Raw genomic sequence first — 9,126 nt, forward strand, 5'->3', positions numbered from 1 at the left:
ATAGCATTTAGTTTTTCATTTTAAATTTCATTGAATTATTTTATCTAACTGTTATGAAACCAGCTCACAAAAGTATAGAAAAGAGAGATCAACACCTTAGAATTCAGCCTCTTTGAGGGGGCAACCTCATTTACATTACACAAATGAAGAATTCTTGGATGATACAAATGAAAAGGCCTCCTTTCTATATATAGGAGTCTAAGGGGTCATAACATAATCAAAGCCGACATAACAATAATAATGTAAGCGCACAATAATAACAATAGTGGGCTTCTATGGGGCACAATAGTAACAATATGGGCACTACATGGGTACATCAATAAAATAAGTGGGTTGTACCAATAACAATAAGGGGTTACACTAGTAGTATATGGGCCTAACATGCCCCTCTCCTTCAAAAAGCGTTGTCCTCAACGCTTGAGTAGTTCTTGATGCTTTTGTATAAAATTCTTGTCCTCACATGTGGAATCTTCAGGGGGTAAGTTCTTCCACTTGATGAGATACTCTGAAATTGATTGATTTCATAGCTGTCGGGTTCTTGTTTCTGTGACTACTCCAGGTTCCAATCTAATTTTTCCTTCCTCTTCAATTTCTAGCAATATTGTTTGAATTGGGATCTTTTGCAACTTTTGAATAAGTGGCCATACTTCTTCGTCCTTCTTCCATTAATCCCTTGTTTCGTTTATCCAATCTGGTTGGATAATAGAAATAGCACAAAGTAATGCTTCCACATCCTCATCCTTGAAGATTCTTCCCATTTGGTAAGGTCGCCATTTTTTAAGTGCATGTAGTATTGCCAAAATTTCCTTCTCATAAATAGCTTGCTTGAGATGTAGCAGTAAAAATACCCAATCACCTACATCAAAACATTTTTCACTATGATGTTGATCTATCTATTGTTTCATTTGATTTTGCACCGAAGTGGCCTTATCCTTTAAAAGTTGGAGAACTTGTTGTTGATGCTTGATGTGATCTTTCACTAATTGAACCTTTTTCTTCTTGATATGTCCTTCTATCTATATATTTTGAGTAGTGCTAATTTTTTCTAATCCTTTACAAGATATGGTCAGATTCATTTCTTGATGCTCGATGTGATCTTTCACTTATTGAACACTTTTCTTCTTGATATGCCCTTCTATCTTGATAGTTTGAGGAGTGGTAATTCCAACCAATGAATTACAAGATATGGTTGGATTCATTTATTCTTTCTCAATGTGATCTTTCACTTCTTGAACCTTTTTCTTCTTGATATGTCCTTCTATCTTGAGACTTTGAGGAGTGGTAATTATTGACAATTCTTTAAAAGATATGGTCTGATTCATTTCTTCTTTCTATGGGGTGGCGTCTTGGTGTATATCTTCTTCTTTTGATGTTTCTTGATCCTTTTCTTCCTCCTCTTCATATTCTATGTAAAATAATTTCTTCTCAGCACACTTATGATCTTTAGTGCATTTTCTATCACAATTGTAACAAAGCCTTTTTTCTATTTTTTCTTCCAATTGTTGTGGTTTAACCCTTCTAGGTTGTGGAAGGCTAGGAGAAACAACACTTCCATCTTTATAGTTGTGAGGGGCATGCTTCCTGCTTTCCATAATTTTGCTTTCCACTATGTCACAAATCCCTTTTACTCTTTCCAATTGTTGTGGTGTTGCTCTAAAGAAGGTGTTTCTCTTTTTATCCTCATATGTGCTATCCTTTCCTCCATGAAAATTGACCACATAACAAGTTGTTTAGGAGAACAAAGCCCTTCATACCATAAAAATTGATCTAGTTCTAAATATGAAGATGCAATACATACCTTTCGTAACAGTGGTACACCATGTAGATCAAAATATTTCTCCATCTGAAGTATCCAATTTACGGATCCTTGCCATCAAACTTCCTCATCTTGCTTTTTCTTGATTTTAGGAGCTCGATCTTGAAACGACTGTAACTCTGTACTTTCGGATCTTTAAGTTCTAAAATTGTGACCTGTAGTAGCACTCTGTGTCCTCTTTCCAATGCCACTAGTCTGATCCAAATTGGATTCTCCAAGAAATAGTTATGCAAAATCTCCCAATATGACCTAATTATAGACCTTTCCAGAAGAGCGAACTTGTATGAAGTGCCACGTGTCACTGTTTCGACCTTTGGCACTAAAAATTATATACAAGAAACTACAGCCCATCCTCTTTCTTTACCTTCTTATGAAATTTCAATCCAATGCTCAGAGAGAAAGTTATGACGATTTTCCCCAGGTCACCTGTTTAGAATGTAATTCAGGAGTCTGCAAAAAGACTAACTTCCTCATGTCATATTTGCGCAAATATAGCGCGAAAATCTCTAAATTCGGAATTGAGGTTCAGCGTGATGTCTTCTCAAATGGGTTTTCTTTTTAGATTTTGAAACATCGCAGAAAAAAAGTTATAGCGAAAATGACACGATGACCTATTTGGAGCAGCAAAACCCTAGAATCCAAAGCTCTAATACCAAATGTTATGAAACCAGCTCACAAAAAGATAGAAAAGAGAGATCAACGCCTTATAATTTAGCCTCTTCGAGGGGGAAACCTCATTTACATTACACAAATGAACAATTCTTGGATGATACAAATTAAAAGACCTCCTTTCTATATATAGGAGTCTAAGGGGTCATAACATAATCAGAGCCAACATAACACTAATAATGTAAGGGCACAATAATAACAATAGTGGGCTTCTATGTGGCACAATAGTAACAATATGGGCACTACATGTGTACATCAATATATTAAGTGGGTTGTACTAATAACAATAAGGGTTTACACTAGTAGTATAGGGGCCTAACACTAACCTTTAAGTTTCGATTGTTAATGAATGATTTTGAGAGTGATAACGAAGTTCATAATAGAGCATGTTTTATTTGATAATTTTTTTGTAGGATGAATGAGTGAAGCTTAGATCTCTTATGCACATCAAAAATAGTATGACAAATGGTGGATTGATTTACATTACATTTGCATGAAGAATATTTCAATTTCTAATTGGTGTGATTATAGAGTTAATTTATCTTTTTTAGTCAAAGTGATTTAGATATAATTTCATTATTCATTTAAGCAAGTGTGATATTTATTTTGAGCAAAGGGTGATATTTATTTCTGTAGGTGTGATCTTTCTTCTGAGCAAGTTTGATAATTATAGTTTCATATTTCTTTCAACCAAGTGTGATAATTATAGTTTTATATTTCTTTCAAGCAAATGTGATAATTACAGTTTTATATTTCTTTTAAGCAAGTGTGATAAAATTAGTTTCTTTTCAATTAAGTGTGACATATTTAATTTCATGTAAGAGTGGTGGTTGTTAGAGAAAACATGTGCATCTTGATATCTCAATTTAATCTAGGAATTACTTGAATAATAAGGACTTCTAGTACATAAAGTGCACATATGCTTTATCAGTATACTAGCCATGGTTGATAATTTATGTAGTAATTTAACATGAATTAAATTTCCAACCATTTTTCCATCATTTCCAAGGAAGTGTATATAGGAGTCTTTATTTTCATAAAAAAAAATAAAAATAAAAAAATGATATGCATAGGGAAAGAGATTCTATAGGTAGATTTGTAAGTAGAGGTAGAAGTTTGATTCCATATCATCACTCACCCAATGATGACCTTGTAGTGCCACACCCTCCACCCAAACTCATATTCCATCAATTACAAATAGATAGACTTCCTAAGGTACATAGATCTAAAATCCAACCTAAATATTTGCCAACTTTCTCTACCAAAGTTGTAGTAGAAGAAGAAGATCCTGCATCCCCAATAGGATTAATCTTTCTATATTCAATTATAGAACAAATTCTAGGACAAGAACTAGAAATCCCTAGCGAAGAAGAAGAAGAAACCGATTCTAACATTCCATTGATAGAATAACTAGAGGAGGAGCTAAAATATCCAATTTTGGAACCTTATATTAGCTCTGAGGAATCAACAATGCCAGAAGGCGAAGGAGAAGTACATAATGTGAATGGTCAACATAGGATTCAAGGTAGAAGAGGAGGTGGAAGAGTTGGAGGAAGAGGAAGAGGAGCTAGTAGAGGACATCCAGAACCTTTTGGATTTCCAATCTTTGATTAAGATACCATAAGCACATTGAAAAATATATCACCATCTATCCTCCCTAATTTCTACGGATTCAGAAATTAGAACCCGAAAACATTGCACTTTGAGTTTTAAGTCTTGTGTATATCCTATGACTACTTGCTTGATACTAAAAAGTTGAAATTGTTTCTAGTCACTCTTAAAGATGCAACTTTAAAATGGATTATGGACTTAGGAGCCCATTCTATAAGAACATGGGAAGAAATGAAAAATTGCATGCCCCATAACCTTAAAAATGAAGTATTTAAAATGATATAGAAAGAAGATGAAAATCTTGAAGATTTCATTGAAACATTTTCTTATAATGTAAAAACGCAAAAATGCATACTCTAGATGAAGAAACTTTGAAAGCTCTCTTGTTGGAATCTATTAGAGATGAGTGTATAGATCTTCTCAATTTGATGGGTAAAGGAGATATTTCTTAGTTATCATTTGGAGATGTTTGTGACTTATACATCCACATTTCAATAGGAAAGCCGAGAATGGTGAAAAATACAAGAGATCTTGTTATGTATAGGATTAATAAATATGTAGTCAGGCTCTTCAATAATAGGTTTAGGACCTCCTTTTTTATGATAAGTTTAGAACCTCAGATAATTATTGAATAATATGCATGTAAAAAATGAAATTAAGTAGTTATTGCAACCAAACCATGAAATGAATCCCACAGGGCATAGAACAGTTCGTGAATGGGTGCACTGTTAAATAACTCCTTAGGTGATGGTAACAGGTTCAAAACCCCATGGGTACTCCCACTTCCTAGCCTTCAAAAAGAAACAACAACAACAACAAAACCATGAAATGAGTATTCATATTTTCTCTCCAAGGAAACATTATATCAAGGATAAAATATCAAATTAGGGGACTAGTATATTTGTTGAGTCTCTAGTTTCACACTCCTCAGTGGGGTGCAGAAGTTCAATAATATACATTGATGAAATGGAATAAAAAGAGTTATCTCACATTGTATACTGTAACTTGAGATCTTTTCTATGTCCTTTCAGTTCAATCCAACCATTAGAAAAATTGTCAAAGCAATTAGTATAAATTCAGTTCATGAAATTTGTGCATATTATTATCTGCATACTTTTACATTTCATGGTCATGGCCATTTCGAACAAGTTCATGTTAATGTATTGATAAAAAAATATAGGAAATCCCCTCTTGATCATTTGCAAAACCAACAAATGTCCTATTATGAAAATGCTCTTCAATATAAGTCCTAATGTTAGACACTATGTTTCTATTATGAGTTAGAGAAGAATGTAATAAAATGATAGACCTCGTTGATCTCCCAATTAGATAAGATTCATCAATCTACATTCCTTGCCCATTATCATTAGCCATAAAAGTTCAAATGATTTAGTCTAGATTGATTTTTTTTAGTGTCTATCTATAGATAAATAATGTATGACTCAAATGGAAGAGTAATTTAGCTTGACAGACAACTCGGACGTGATAATTTCATACAACGATTCATATATACCAAGTTTGGTTCAAAATTCAGGTCAGCTGATATTCTACCTCGTAGACATTAGAATATCTTCATCAGGGTTGCAAATCCCTATAGAATTGTCATAAAACATTGTACAACTTTGGTGAAGACAAGACATCCAGTGATGCACAGTTGTCCCTACAATACCCAGAATCTTCTCCTACAATGCATATAATATGCATTCCCAATATTTACACCAAACTAAAAACTTCAAGTCCATCAATTCCCAATTCTCAATCCATAATTAAATTCAATATCTTACAAACATTTTCTACTCACAATACCTTACCCAATCGATCACCAGTAATACGCTTTTTCTCCCATCTGTGGACTGCGCCTTCGTTCATACAGTAATCTCCATCTTTAGTCGATTTCTATAGTTATGCCTCCGGTCCTTCAGCGTTCTATCTCAATTAACACTGCTCTCTCCAGTCTTGGAATTGATTTCCGTTTCAACCTCAAACTCACTTGTTTTAATGCCAGCGCTCCTAGTTTATACAATCCACCATTAATTCCTCTCTACACTTCTCGATGCCTTCATCGGATGCTTTTTGCTCTCCGTCTAACACTTCTCATCACTTATCAACTTGTTCATTGGATTATATCACACAGTGGAATTCCTTGAATGATTTCTATAATTGCGCCTTTTTCCTTTGACTATATAATGCATTCAATTGGATAATCAAACACTGCTTAGATCAGCGTTTTTTTCTCCATTCCTTTCAACACCATCGATTCCTAGTGTCGACACTAAATCACCATAAACTTATATGATACCAAGTTCTTTCAACGCACCAATGCAATTACCATCTCCGATCTAATGCCAATTCCCATGCTCTGATCCAATTCAATCGGAATCGGAAATCGCAGGGATTATATATATCACAACCATTGACTAGTTTCCATAGTGCTGATGCGATTCAATCACCATAGTCCCAATCTGATTTAACGGAAATCGCAAAGATTCAAATGCAAATCCTACCAATTGCCACAGTTCCATTCTGATCCAATCAGAAAACGGAGATTGGCACATTCCAATGTCATACAATGCGATTTGTAAACTTCTTTCCGATCCGATGTGATGGTGTTATCCTTTCGTTGTTCTAAGGCGCACCAAACTCCGATATACACCGATATAATATCAATCGGCGATTGCAATCATTGTGATTTGATATCACCACCGACTGTCACAGACTTCACACCTCCAACGCGATGGATATCGAAAGTTGGAGATCGTTGTGTTTGTCATGTTACCACCTGTAGTCTCGGCGATACATCACGAACCCGACGTCCCTTAAACTCAGTTAATAGAACTTTGTGTCCGGTTCATCGCTCTATTGGATGATTCCTATCGGATGCAAAGAATTACACGGACCCGATAAGTCCCACAATCAACAAATACACATTTTAAATTCGCTCCAGATTCCAATACACATCTTACATCGTAGGAAATATTACAGTTTCAACAAAATGCAGGATACCACCATCACAGCAATTTCATAAGAAACCTAGTGCTCAAGATTTATGCTTGTTATACCGATATGCACACAATATTGAATTCATTTATAGCAAAGTAAAAGAACAGAGCCTCGCTCTTCGGTCAAAATATACAAATAATGGTCTCTGTTTTACATAGCACATTCCTCACACACACTTCTAAACATACACTCCACCCCAAACCTATTCTACTCTCAGTCACTCTAATCTCTCTAAAAGAATCCTCTCCTCACTTATTACAATTTTTCTCTATTTATTATCCACTCGAATAATTCTCCTAAATTATCTAACAGAATTTCGTATTTTTTTCAAGATAGAACAAAATTCTTCTATTCCATTGCTTTTCAAGCACACCTAGACTAACAGCTCTATACCAAAATCCAAAATAAGCTAATCTCCCATTTATTACAATAACAAACTATTTGAGGAATCCAACCTCCTCAATAAATGGATTTTGACTGACAGTCAGTGAATTTCACTCTGTTTTAGCCACAACATGTGACCATTTCATCACATTGCTCGCTAGGTCTAGATGCTCCTGCATCAGACTCCCAAAGTTTAAATTAACCATGATCTCCTGATCATGTACTTCATATTTGTCTCCTCCTGGATCCCATACTTGGTTTGATAATTTGTCCTTGGTTACTGCTGTTGTTGTTTGTCCTTCAAGTCTCTGTCCACTATGTTGTAATGCCTCACTATTTGCTGCTGTCCTTTTCACATATTTTGCTGCTTTTTTGCTCATTCTGATTCGCAATTTTCCATTCCCTTCACCTGTACCATTTCTTCCAGCCAATCTTCCTTTCTTCTTTTGTCCTGTATTTGTTTGACTGGAATGTTGTAGTATGAGTTTCCAGAACTCATTCAATTCTTTGTCCATTTCATTTTCCATGTGTTGAATACTATTCTGTTGCAACTGATTCTGTTGTTGAATTAGAACATCATAATCTATGTGCCCATAATCTTCCATATACATTTCTGAAATGTACAAATGCCTTTTCCCAGGTCCTTCTTCTGGTTTCTCATTCATGACTTCATCATTCCTTACTTCAAATTCCAGCATACCTATATCTCCACAAATTTCTTGAAAACTCAACTTTAGTTTAGTAGTTTCATAGCATAAATTCACCACCATTTCCTCATTCTGAGGCTTTCTAATCTCACCCTCCATTAATCTGATTTGTTCTTTCGAATTAACTTCTTGTTTCAGATTGATTCCACATTGCCTTTTTCCTGCATGTAAATCTTCATCAAAATTAATCAACTCAATAAACACAAATTCTTTACCTGGCTTCCTCATCAAAAGATTCGACTTATACCACAAATCTGCCATCCCATCTGGAAGTTCTTTCAAAAGTTCTGCACAATCTTCATTAACTATATTGTCCACAATATCTGTCTTTAATCCTTCTTTACTATGGCTTTCTTCAAGGTCAATGATCTTCAATGATTCAGTGTATCCTTTGAATTCAAAAATTCTTTTACCATCCTCCCTGTTCTACATGTGACTATGAGTAGTCATTTCTTCAATAATCTTCAATAACAGTTTGTCTTTCCTCAAATCAATGTGGCCTGCAAACACACAACAACCTTCATTTTTCAAAATACAATACCTTCCATTTTCTTTTGATGCTTCAAGCATCAATCCTCCATCATAGATCTTTTGGATTTCAATGGATCCTTCTTGCTGTGACTCCATTTCTCTAAGTCTTTCCTTTCTTAACAAATCAATATGAATTTGTTCAGGTTCCCTGATCTCGTTCATTAGCTTTCCATTCCACCTCTGTTGCAATAGCTTCCATTTCACCCTTTTCTTCAGTCTCCATCTGTATCTTTGGTCTTCACTTGTCTTTCTTTGTACTGCCAGACCAATTTTTGGTTCTTCATTCTACTGCCAGCTTCTATACTTCTACAATTTAATGCTTTCCTCAAATTCACTCTCATGTAGCTGATCATTCCTTCCAAATTTTTGGTTATTTCCATATTCATCTTGCTGAGTTAATATTTCTGT

This window comes from Pinus tabuliformis, chromosome 5_1 (assembly GCF_031772625.1).
Source record: "Pinus tabuliformis cultivar Carrire ecotype Pingquan chromosome 5_1, CPIR1, whole genome shotgun sequence".
Lineage (NCBI taxonomy): Eukaryota > Viridiplantae > Streptophyta > Pinopsida > Pinales > Pinaceae > Pinus > Pinus tabuliformis.